Here is a 13,859-nt window from a genome sequence, read left to right as displayed (position 1 = left end):
ATCCAAGTGCTATAAAGGGTAACAACTTTCCAACTCTCTTTGAGATTTTCATCCAAGGTAACACAAAAATCTTTATGGGCATATGTACATAGATACCTATGTATATAGAGGCATATGTGTAAATATATATAGACACTGTTGTTCATATGGATAATGTTTATCGGTATTACAAAATCAGTGGTGCTCTTTCTCCCTTTTTAATAAAATTCAAAACAAAAAAACGAAGCCAATGAAATAAAACATTTCCAAATGGCAAAAAGAAAGTTCCAATATTTTATTCTTGTTCTCGGGGGATGGTTCTTGGCCTAATAATAATAAAAATAGAAGAAGAAAGCTGCACTGGTTATGGGAATCATGCCAACTGACATTTTCTATCTCTGCGGAAGACAACATCTTCACAAATCTCCCCGCTCCGTCCAGTTAAGCCAGATGAATGGGACATTTCAGCCAGGCTGTAACATTCAAGGATGGTAGGAAGAAGAACCAGTGAGGGGTGTGGCTTGAGGAGAGGCGGGGTGTGACTTTGAGAGGGCTACATAAGCTGAGGGGCCACATTTGACCCATAGGCTGTAGATTCCCCTCTCCTGACTTACTCATAGCATCATCAACATCATCTGTTTATTTGTATGCCACTTCTCCACAAAATGGCACCCAAAGTAGTGAGCAATAAAAATATGGACGAAGAATAATTAATAGCAAGAATTAAATACAAAACATTGAGCCATATGGCCTAATTAGGAGGGAGAAGAATGTTTTCACAAAAGTAAGATGGTAGGATACAAAACATCACCATGTTTCAGATGATGCACCTGTATCCAATAGTTTGGATTGGTTACCCTGGCTTCAAATATTCAAGAACCCCACCTGGAAGGGTGAGACTAACCTGTTAACAGGTTATAAAGCAATAAATCAGATGGCTGTCCCAGAACCCAGGTCCTAAGCATCCATTCACTAGTGGCATTCACTCTCCTCAGGACCTGAGAGACTAGGATTCAAATCCCCACTTGGCCATGAAACTTACCTTTCACAAGTCACTGCCTCTCAGCCTAACCCAATGTTGCTGTACATGTTAAATGAAGAATGAAAAAGTATGCCACCCTGAGCTCCTTGGGGGGAAAAAAGGTGAAATATAAATGTAAGAAAGAAAGAAATGGCCCCTATTTCCCTCCAGACTTACAATTCTCAGAGTATCCTTGATTGTTAAACCTGTTGATGATATATATGAGAGAGAGAACTCCTGGATGCCAAGATCCAAGTTTGGGGCAGGTACTCTTTTGTGAGAGAAACTCAGCAGAGATTTAAAGTCACAAAACATGCAACAAAGTAAAGCATGGAAATATAGGCTGTTAGACCTTTAAAATATGCCCCCCCCCAAGTGAGTTCCAAAATGCTCCTCTTAACAAGTTTATTTCCAAGTTTCCTTCTTTCCCCAGCATAGGAAAAGACCGCATGTTTAACGTTAAAAAATGGTTTACTTACAAATTCTCTGAAGGTCAGATTCATGTGGTTCAGTAAAGTCGCACAGGCAGTAAAATTCAGCTTAGCTGTAAAATGGTGAAAGTTCCTAAGTTATTGGTATGGGAACTCAAGAGTGGCTTGTGAGAGTCATGCAGTTGAGCTGGAGCAACCAGCTCAACCTTCTTCACATACTGATCTTCTCAGGTAGACTGGAGAGGGAACAAAGACTTGATTACCCATTTCCCGCCAAGGTAAGGGGGCGTGACCTAGGCTAAGTTTGTCAGGGCATCTTTCTCTATGTTATTAACCCCTTCATGCATTCATTAGACTTAAGCATGCTGGTTATATGAGGCTGGTTATTCCCCAAAGCCACTCTGGGAATTGTGGTTGTTTAAAACGGTATAATGGTGCTTTAAATGCATGGTGTGAATGTAGCCCAAAGTTCCTAAGGGACCATGTCAAAATGACTAAACTTTGTAGTTAAGGAACATCCCCAAATTCCCAAATGCTAGCAAGAAAAATATATCACGATATAGCAGACGCCTTAGGAATTAATGGGGGCTTGCTGGGTAAAATTAACCATTGTTGGCTTTACAGCAAAAAGTAAGAGGAAGGGACTCCTTTATGCCATGCCTGACTGCAAAATAAAATTACATTGTGACCAGGGATTTCTGAGTAAGAGCTTGCCAGCTTTTGTCTGGGGTGATTTATACATAACAAAGCAAGCAGTCGGTTTAATGCATTGTGATATTAAAGACTTCCAGTAAAAGTTGAACCTTAATTTAATGGAGGCGCACACCAAAATAAAACTTTTAAAAGACCCTAATTGAGTCGTCAAGCCTGTTTTGAATCTTTAATTACGGATGGTGAAGGATGTGGTAATTAAATGTTGCCAATAAATAATAAAAAGAGAATAATGTAAATTAAACTCGAGAGCTCTGTTTATAGTGGAATGTAATTACGGCGGTTGTCCTTTCTGCCTGTGAGTACTGGCAGAGAAGGGTGTTGCTGTTCTCCCACTCATTGAGAAGGCATGTGCCTACAAGTGTTGGTAATGACTTGGGGGGGGGGAGTCATTTCTGTTGGCTCACTTCCAGATCTGATAGACAATCAACATCTCTCCCACTCCTGCTTCACTTGTAGAAAGCTGCTGTGGTACTAAAAGACACAACTGGCCTTTATTCGTATCTCTCATGTAAGAGTAACGAATGCAATAATTTCACATAGAGCTTTGGAGTGTGACCTCAGTCTTCACACACCTGTAAAATGGGCATAATAATACTGGGCTATCTCATAGCAGGGTGGGGAAACTCAGTCCCTGAGTCTGAATGAAGCCCTCACTATCAGGCCCTTTGGACTCTCCCCAGGCCATTCTGTCATGCAGCGGTAAATTAATCACACACAGTCTTCTTCATAAACAAAACAAAACTTTTACTTGAGAAAATAAAGTTCTTGCTGCTACGGTCATTGATGGTTGCTGTTGAAGGACCTGGAAGGAATTCCCCTGCCTTGGCAGGTTTTGCCTTCCCCATAGCAAAACGTCACAACTTTGGCGGTTTCAGGCCTTGTGCGGAATCCTTTAGTCTATCTTCCCTAAATGGGGGGAGGGGCGTGAAGCGGTGACCCATGCCCCCCCCCCCCGCGGCGGTGATCCTAGGGTTCCCCATTAAAGGGGTTGTGTTGAGGGGAGTCACTGGCCATACACCATTAGGTTGTCTGTGCTCTCCCCTGTGTTGCGGCAAAATGGGGGGGGGGCGGGCTCTCTGCTTAAACATACGTTTTCCAGAGCCAACCCAATCCCCCCACAGTTTGGATAACTCTGATCAGGGCCGGCTCTAGGTATAGTTCCGGTGGCGCGGCCAATTTTAATCCCATAACACATTGTCATGAGTCATTATTCCTCCCCGGGGGTCGTCTGAGGTTGGGGGGTCTCTGCCTGGGCACGCAATGAGTCATCACTCAAGATGAGTCACGAGTCACAGTGACTTTTAGCAGTTTGCTGTTAACAGTCAGCAGGCTTGAATGATTGTGTATGCCTTGTAGGCCTTACTGCTTCTGCTCTCAAGAACCTTTGTCTCATGACACACACACACCTCAATTGCTCTACTTCACACCCTTCATGGGTGTTTTTGCTTGGCTGAGGTATGTCCTTGAACTCTGATAGCCTCTTGCCTGTTTGGATGGAAGACTGCCTGTGTGTGAGCATGCATAGAAATGGGCCTGCTTTACAAAGGTAACGTTTGCATTCATCGCTCCGCCCGTTTTTGGCCAGCACCACCCGCCCCTGGCACATGGTCTTCCAAGGTTGCCCCAAAGGGAATGCATTTCTCATTACCCTTCACTTCCTAATTTGCCACTGGACTACTGCACATGTATGGTATATCCAGGCAGGTTGGATGACATAAGAAACATTGGCCACTTCACATAGGCCCTGACCTTGAAACCTGTGAGACCTTCACAGCGTGAATATGGTCTCCCACTCGATCCGTCTGCCTCTGATAAGTCATGTTCCATCTGTAAATCAACTGATCGATTAGATGAATTGATTTTTTAATTAAAAAAACCACACCACAATTTGAGCAACTAAAAAGACATTCTTAATTAATCTAGCAAGACACTTTTAATTACTTTTATATAAGTACCTAGGAACAGAGAAATCTGCCTTGCACTGAGTCAGATCATCGGTTCAGCCAGTTCAGTATTTTCTGCACTGATTGGCAATAGCTCTCCAGGAATGCAAGCAGGGGTCTCGCTCAGGCCTATCTGGACTTGTCAGGGAATGAACCTCGGTTGTTCTGTATGCAAAAGCATGCACTCTGCCACTGAGCTATGACCCTGTGGTACTTCTAAAATGGGTAGGTAGTTTCTTAGGCGAGACATTCCCCCCTCTCCACTCTCACACAGATGGAAGCACCAGAGGGGACCTGCTGTGACATATGCACACACTATCTCAATAAAAAATGAATCCCATATGTTATGTTTTTCTTTTTAAAAAACTGTTGTTTTAATCATAAGCATTTTTTTCCAGAATTAATTGATTAAAGCATGTATAATTTCTTGAGTGACCATAATTAAGTGTATGCAAAAGAGGAGGGTGGCATCCGGGAGTTCATCTTGTTAATCCACAGTTTGCTCTAATGGAAGGAGCAGATTCTGAAATACGGTGGATATATGAATGAATCTGAAATAGATAGATGATAGATAGCATAGCTGCCAAGTTTTCACTTTTCTCGCGAGGAAGCCTATTCAGCATAAGGGAAAATCCCTGTAAAAAAGGGATAACTTGGCAGCTATGAGATAGATAGATAGATGATAGATAGATAGATAGATAGATAGATAGATAGATAGATAGATAGATGATGATAGATAGATAGATAGATAGATAGATAGATAGATAGATAGATAGATGATAGATAGATAGATAAATGGGTCGCCATTATCTGGCAGCAAACAACACCTGACCACCTGCTAACCTCAAACCCTTGCAGGACCTGTTTAAAGGCTTGGCATATTCAAAAGTCTCCCAAAGCCCACATCCCAAATGCATCTTCCACCTAGGAACATATGAAGCTACAGCTCTCCTTCTTGGTGCCTCTCTTTGCTCAACTGCATGATGAAGAAGAGGAGCAATGCAACAATGGTCAGGCTTGGTATAAGGCAGCTTCCTCTGAGGCTGGTATATTAGGTTGAATGGGGTACTGTTCCACCAACATCAGTCTACTTACAACCAGCCCAGGGGGTGGTACTGGCTGTCAGCTCCCTCCTCCTCCAGCGCTGCAATAATAAAACCCACAGTGAGGAGGATGGGGGTCAACCTAGAATTAGTTGGTTCTCCCTGTCATTGGTTCTGGCTCTGTTTACTGAGTCACTCTGTCTTCTGCTTCATCATTTCCAATGAGCACCAACCAACACTGCGTAGCTTCCTATGTTCCCATGTCCGCCCCCGCCCCCCCCCCCCCAAAAAAAATCTGGAGTCAGCACAAATCTCTGGTCTGGGTTTCAAATCATAACACTGACCTGGGCCAAATTGCTCTGCCACATTCTCAGCCTAGGAATGCTGTTCCACCAAACAACCAAGGTTAGGAACCTGATTGCTAGTTGCTGGGAATCCAGCAGCTGTGATTATTAATTCCAGGGCCGCAGAGAGAAATAAAGGTGCTGGGTTTTAGCGGAGGTTAATTCTGGTCTTGCCAACGTTTTGAAATCAGCAGATATCCTAGAACAATGATGTAATGCTGGAGAAATTAGCATCTCAATAAAAACAAACAAACAGAGCAACCAAAAAATCTAGCTCAAAGCAATGCAAGGAGTTGCTGCTGACTCCCAGTTTCAGAGACATGGAATTTTAAAACCATTTCTAAGCCCAGATTTTCACCTTGCTACAGATGTAGTCATTTAGCCATTGGCCATATTTGGCTTTTGAAATGCCTCTTTAACCACCAAGTTATTTATTTATCCATTTATTCGTTTAAAAATCATTTTGTTTATGATATTAATTAGCTGTTCTTCAGCTCTCAGGGTGGCTTACAAAAACTGAGCAATAAAACCACAGCAAAACAGATAAAAACCAGCACAAACACCCATAAACTGAACATCTAAAAGGCCTGTACAAATAATAATAATGAGAAAATACTAAACTAGATGGACCAGTGGTCTGTCTGGAATAAGACAGCATCTTATGTCTCTTTGGTCTTGACTACGTGTTAAGTCTGTAATCCTAACCCCACTTTTCCTACTATCTGAGGAGATGTATTATTAGACAGTGGAACAGACTGTTTCAGGAGGTTGTGGACTTTCCTTCCTTGGAGGTTTTTAAACAGAGGTTGGATGTCCATCTTTCATGGATGCTTTAGCTGAGATTCCTGCATTGCAGGGGGTTGGACTAGATGGCCCTCGGGACCCCTTCCAACTCAACAATTCTATGGTTCTAGACATGTATAGGACCAAACTCTCTGACTGAAAACAACTGGGCATTTCCCAGTAAACATGGATAAATTTCCTTAGGATTGTTGCCTCTGTACTCAATTTCAAACGAATATGTTGCATCTCTGATGAAATCCAGTTTTATAAATAGCAGGAAGCTTTATCTTCACTTTAACCAGCCTAGCAACCTCGACTTAAAGCTAAATGCATAATTTGCCACAAATTAAGCATAATGGGACTTGAATAATTATGTTGACTTTTAGAAGTACTTACGGATAAATACATGATTAGGTATTTTGTATACTCCAAAGGAATATTTGTTTTGTGATGTGATATGTGTGTGTGTGTGTGTGTGTGTGTGTGTGTGTGTGTGTGTGTGTGTGTGTAAGTAAAGACCTTCCTGTTGAGAATTTAGATGGAAGAGTTTTGATGGTTACGTTAGCCATTAAGACTAGCACTTGATGAAAATTACCGTACTGCATTACATTTGTCAGAGAGGGGAGTAAATAGGAGTCTGCCTGTGTTTTCAGCTGCCATTAGAGAAGGTTGCTGAATGTGTGGCACCCCTGAAAGTCTTCACTCTGGTCCCACTGCTTATTTTTGAAGTCTCTCTTGACCACCCTTCTGCTGTCATTGATTGCTCATTAGACCACAGTGAGGATACAGAGCAGCATCCTTTGTTTCCATTGCACCTTTCCTCTGGGTAGTTATATATGTTGGGCAATTGAATTGGGTTGCAGGAGCAGGAGGAGGAAGAGGAGCAACAGGTCCACTCAAGCAACAGGTCCACTCAAGGCATCTTACCCAAGGACCCTTTGAAACCCAAAAACTGACACCGACGTCAGCCTAAGGACACATAAATCAGTCAAAACTGTACTCTAACTCAACTAGCTGTACCTCTTGGGTTATTTCTATTGCTGTATACTTTTATTTATTTTACAGTGAAAATATGCGTATGAATAAAAAATTAAAAAGGGTAAAAATAAACAGCTGTCAAGCTGTTCTTCCAGGGAAACCTAGACAAAGGTGTCAAACAGTTTTCAGAAGCCATGGACCACCTGGGAGTGCTGCATAATTACTGTGCTTTTAATTTTTTTCCCCTCCTTACCACCATCACAGGCAGCGGTGCTTGCTGAGCTCCTCCTGGTGGCGGCTTCTTCTTCTTCTTCTTCTTCTTCTTCTTCTTCTTCTTCTTCTTCTTCTTCTTCTTCTTCTTCTTCTTCTTCTTCTTCTTCTTCCACCCTTCACACTAAGGTCCCAGGGCAGGTCACAACAATTTAAAATACAACATTAAACACAGTTTAAAACAAATTACAAGCCAGAGAATTAGGGTGGGTCTCAAAAATAGACATCTTGAATGTGTTGTGATGGTTAGAGTGCTGGACTAGGATTTGATAGAGCAGGATTCAAATCTTCACTCAGCCAAGAAGCTTACTGGGTGACTTTGGGCCAGTCACTGCCTCTCCACTTAGCCTACCTTACAGAACTGCCATGGGGATTAAATGAGGCAGGAGAAAAACATATATGACACATTGAGCTCCTAGAAGAAGAAGAAGAAGAAGAAGAAGAAGAAGAAGAAGAAGAAGAAGAAGAAGAAGAAGAAGAAGAAGAAGAAGAAGAAGAAGAGTTTGGATTTGATATCCTGCTTTATCACTACCCTAAGGATGTAAGCGGGATGTAAACTGTTTAGTGAATGGGAAAGGTAGGGTCTGCCACATATAATTCTCTCTCCCAGCCTGGCCCCCCTCCCTCCCTCCCTCCCTTTGAGGGCAGTGCATTGCAATAATTCTGTGTCATTGTTCCCCCTCATAAATGTCAGATGTTGCGGTCAAACATAACTATGCACAACTGCTAGTAAGTGCATGAAGAGGTTAAGATCATAGTGTAAGTCCTCCCAAGCTATCCTCCCCTTCCTGATTGGCCCCTGGGGAATCACATGCCAACCCTAGCTCCTCCCTTGGGCAATACCACCTTGACTCTTCTTTCTGGGGGAGTTGAGGTGTAGCAAATTTGCCCCCACCCAAGGGAGCATTTTTGCATGCAGTTTTTACACATCTTTGCCAAGCAGATTCACCATTGTAATTATTATTATCACTGGTTTACTAATCGTCTTCTAAATGACCATCTCAGGGCCATTTATGCTAAAGATAACATACAAGACTGCAAGGATACATTGTTATTATCACTAAGACGTGCATTTAAATGTGTGCTTTACATTAGTATAGTTGGCTGGAGAACTGCACTGTGAAATTCTAAGAGGTGTGGATTTTGAAGGACGGCTGCATTTCGGTTCACATGTTGTTTTAGAATGTGCAGATTAAGTTAATCACTCCCCCATTCATACCAGTAGCATGTCTCCTGATTTCCAGGCAGGGGGCATCCTTAGCCCTACCTGCAGATGCCATGGATTGAACCTGGAAGCTTTCCTCTCAACACCAGGGAGATCCGGGCCGGGGTGGGTGGGTGTCAGGAGACGGAGTATATATGCTCTGTGCTGTGTGTCAACAAGGATTAGAAGAAGGATCCATGAATGGAGGAGGACAAGGCAGGTCACTTCTAACAATACCGTGACATTGGCTTTGCAAAATCATTAGCAGTCTTTTTGGGGCATGTTTGCCACAGATAACGGCATGAGGAAGGAGGTTTTGCGCATCTTTCCCAAGGGCTTCCGAAGTTGGAGCCTGGATTAATCATTGAAATGCAAAACACTCCTTTCTCTAAGCAGCATCAATCCATCAGGAGGGATGAGCATTGCAGCATCCCTCAGGGAATCGGAACCCCAAATAACCATCTCATAACCAGTGCCGGCTCACCTCAACTAACCTCCTCTGCAACATTCTCTCTGGGCTCAGCAGTGCTGGTGAGGAGGCAAGTGAAGGAAGTTTGGAATAGCAATGAGCTAGGAGTCAAGCTCCGGTGTTAAATGTTCACATGCAATGATGGGGAACGTATGCCCTATAGATGTTGCTCAGCTCTATCATTCATAAGCCATTACATAGATCAGGCATCCCCAAACTTCGGCCCTCCAGATGTTTTTGACTACAATTCCCACCTTCCCTGACCAATGATTGTGTTAGCTAGGGATCATGGTAGTTGTAGGCCAAAACATCTGGAGGGCCGCAGTTTGGGGATGCCTGACATAGATTGAGGCTGAGTTGGAATGCAGCATTATCTCGAAGGCCATCGGTACCCCATTCCCACATTTCCGGGAAAAGATGGCAATGCCAAACCTTCCAGACAGAGCCCAGCTATGTAAGTCAGGATTTACAAATGAGCCATCTGGAATTTTCTGAAAACCCCAGCAAAAAACAAACAAAAAAAACCTAGACATTAATTACTCTAATGGGTTGTAGGAGAGAGAGAAAGATTGTTCTGCATGTCTTAGAGGTCAGCCTCTGATAAATTGCAGCTGTTTCACTCTTCGGTGCTGGGAGATGGTCAGAAGGTTTGCTTTCATAAAACCTGGGTGAAATGTTTGGGGCTCCCCCCCCATCCTTACTGCCTGGCAAGTGTTACTGACTAATGAACCCTAGTTGAAATATTACCTGGCATGAGAGTTGGCGTGCCAGTCCCTTCTGGGTCAGCTCCATGCACATCATTCAGACATGCAGGAGGCTGGGAAAGCAAACTCCCCAAAAGCCAATTCTCTACAAGCTGCCATAACAAAACAGCAGGCAGAGTGTGAGGTGATGGGGAAGCAATATTCATGCTTAGATTATTGTTCTGAGAAGAATTTGGGTGCCTTTCCTTGGTGGCAGTGCAATATTAAAAAACTCATAATGCCTGAGATGTCATGTTGTTCCCGGACATTATGTATGGAACATGGTGCCCTCACCTTAGTGGTGCCATATTGAGTTTTTTTTGTTTTGTTTTTTTGTAAACTGCTTTGAGGTTTTAGCATATTAAAAAGGTTAAATAAGTTCATTTTCTGTGTGTGGCATCTGTCATCCCCCCCCCGACCCCAAGATTGCTCATGCCACTGCCCCTATGCGCCCCAGCACTTCTGCCTGCAGCCCCACATCGATGCCCATTGTGTCACCTCTGCTGCTGGCAGAGAAGCAGCGCCAGGATCAGTGCCAGTTTCCAGGGAGTTCTCAGCACTGATTTCAGCCTGAGGCTGCTGCTTCACCCTGAATCATGGGTGGGTCGGCCCTGTTTAGGGGTGTTTTGTGCAGCCCTGGTTGATGGGTTGTTAAACCATGGCAAATGATTAAAGAGAGAAAAGGGACAGAGTCATTTTACAGTGTTGGAAAGCAGACTGCTTGGGCTGGACTAACCCTGATGCGTGAACACTGAAAATTCTGTGTTCCGTATAGAGACAGCACACACTCTTTTTCTGTTGAGTAGCTGGGACTGATTGGGGGAAGAGGGAGACCAGTGACCAAAGAGGGTGGCATCCCTGGCACTCAGTCAAAAAACTCCAAATGTGCCTGCAGGGTTAAAAACACTGGCAGCCCCTGTCCCAATGCACGGCTCCTGGAAATAGCCCTTCTCCTCGAGGCACAAATTTGCATTTTGTTTGTTGCTCCTGGTTTTGGTTGGTGAACCTTATCATTTAGGTGTGTGGAGTGGCAGAGGAGATGTTAGATCCAGCAAGCCTGAAGTCTCTCCATGCTTAATGTATGGACATTTTAATAAGGCATTTCTTCTCCAACTGACGTATGAAGGTTGATTGCAAGCACGTTCAATGCATTATTCATTTATTTGCCACACAACTAACGGAAGACATAATCAGACCCTGGCCAGGCAGCAGCAACAGAGTTTCTGAAAGTGTTTCTTAAAATGTATGGAATGTATGATATTCATTCCTGTGTATAGTGTAGCAGCAAGCTGAATATTTTCTCCTGCGTAAACAAAATTTCCATGCCCATGATTGGCTTTGATACGGTTCAACTGAAGCTCCACTTGAAATGGGGAAAAAGAACCTGTGCAGTGATTGGGGGAAAATGTATCCACAATTAGATCTATCAGAATGAATTTCATCATCGGTAGGATTAATTAACTTGCAATTGACACTTAGGGCAATTTCACAGCATAACTCCAAGGCAAAGTTCTACACTGGAAACATATGGAAATGATTTATTTATTTTTAAAGGCGTGCAGATCATCTCACTTTTATTGTGATGAAAAACCTGTAAATTATCGAATAACATAGCTCATTTCTTTTCTTGCTTTTGAATGACGGAGATGTGTCGCTTCCATGACACTAGAAGTCAAAAATGAAGCTGTTCTCTCTCAGTGGCTGACCAGATGCCCCAACAGGAAGCTCCAAAGCAGGAATAAAGTTTAAATGCCCAGGAAAGCTGCCCTGGGCCAAAAATTTAAACCACTCTCAATAACATATATGCATAAACAGTGCTTTTTTCCTGGGGGGGACTCAGGGGTATGCAAAACCCTAAACATTTTGTTAATGTTTAGTTTCTTCTCTAGCACTTTGAATCGTCAGTTCCACTGCTACCCCCGATGGCTGCCTCATTTCCTGTCACAGTGTTTCCTGAGTCTCAGACTGAAGCCAGCGTTTAATGTGTGAAGTAGGAATTGGAATCTAGCACGGTGATTGGTCTGCTTTGTTGTTACCACCTCTGATAGCGGCTTCCTTTCCTTTCCTGGTGTAATGCACGTTCTTTGTATTTTGTCCATTTGCTGTAATTAATTTTCCCAATTTGAACTATAAAATAGTGATTTTCTTGAGTCAAAATCAGAGTACCCCTAAACATTTTTAAGAAGAAAAAGCACTGTGCATAAACAAGTAATATTTCTTAATGCTTCAAAATTGCCTATTACACATATTGCAAAAACACAAGCAGGTGAACACAGCAGGGTGTCAAATCTGTGATCTCCGTCTTGATGTACAAAACCTGTCGCTATAACGGTAAGCTCCAAAATGTCTTAAGCTCAGGTGGTGGAAGGTATCTGAAGCAGTGAGAAAGAATAGTATGGGGCAGGGGGATGAAAAGCAAAAAGGGAGGATAAAGGCAATACATGGTGGTTTCTTGTATCACTACTTTGGGAAGAAGGGCGAGGCATAAATTCACTGAAATAAATAAATGGTTGTAGCTTTTCATTCTCCTTCATGGATCACTTTCTTGTTGTGGTGAAGGGGCTTGAATAACTCAGAGAAGCTATGAGCTATGCCGTGCAGGGCCACCCAAGACGGACAGGTTGTAGTGGAGAGTTTTGACTAAACGTGATCCACTTGGAGAAGGAACTGGCAAGCCACTCCAGTATCCCTGCCAAGAAAACTCCATGGACAAAGACAACAGGTCAACATGAGTTTGAGCTACCAACATGAGTTTGACCAAACTGCGGGATGCAGTGGAAGACAAGAGTGCCTGGCGTGCTCTGGTCCATGGGGTCACGAAGAGTCGGACACGACTAAATGACTAAACAACAACAGCTTTTCATTTCCTAACAGGAAGGGGAATGTTCTGGCCAAAGGGCTGCGGCTGCAGCCAAGTAGTAGAGCATCTGCTTTGCATGCAGAAAGTCCTAGGTACAAAATCAAACACAGGAGAGGACCGTGCCAAATTGGGGGAACTGTTTGCAAAAGTGTGTAAATTAGGCTCAATTGCATACAAAATCTGTATATTAAAAATGCACTAAAATGTAGAAAATTCTGAAGGGGAAACATAGAGAGAGAGAGAGAGAGAGAGAGAGAGAGAGAGAGAGAGAGAGAGAGAGAGAGAGAGAGAGAGAGAGAGAGAAAGAGAAACGTGGTGAACTGACCTATCAAGACATGGAAACTGAAGCAATTGCTGCACCCTGGAATCCACAGGCAAAGGGGTTGACATGACATTTTGGGATTTGGGTGTTTTCTCAGGTTTCCCAGGGAAGTTATAATATCCCTGGGTGAGTATCCAGAATCAAGAGATGTCCAGGATTGAGCCATGGTTAGTTGGTATAAGGTTATTTGGTGTAGTGTAACTGTCACAACCAAGAAGCCTAGCCTGATATCAGAGCCAGGAAACCTGCTATTAGGGAAAGGACCATCACTCAGTGGGAGAGCAGCTGCCTTGCAGGAAGAATGCCCCAGGTTCAATCCCCCCATATCCAGTTAGGGCTGGGAAATATTTTCTGTCTGAAGCCCTGGAGAGCTGCTGCCAGTCAATGTAGATAGATGCTATTGAGCTAACTGGAGCATTTGTCTGCTCAGTGCAAGGCAACTTCTTCTGTTGCTCACGCAAAATGCTGGGCCAAAAAGGAAGCCCATTTATGACCCTTCTTGTCTAGAAGGATTCAGTTGCCATCTTGGGTGGCCAGTCCAAGTTCTGAGAGAGGCCCCAGGCAGGCAAGTGCTTCAGTCTGCAGTGTTGGATTTGACTAGGCAGGGCAGCTGCTAGGACTCTAATGTTCCGGCCTGAAATGTGCCTTCTGCTAATTATTTCTGATGAGATTTTCTATTTAATTAAACAAAGAAAAAACCCGGCTATTTACGGGGTGGTGTGGAATTAATACAGAGCAAATTGTGCTTGATTAAA

This window comes from Zootoca vivipara, chromosome 6 (genome assembly GCF_963506605.1).
Source record: "Zootoca vivipara chromosome 6, rZooViv1.1, whole genome shotgun sequence".
Lineage (NCBI taxonomy): Eukaryota > Metazoa > Chordata > Lepidosauria > Squamata > Lacertidae > Zootoca > Zootoca vivipara.
Note: the sequence above shows the minus strand (reverse complement) of the source record.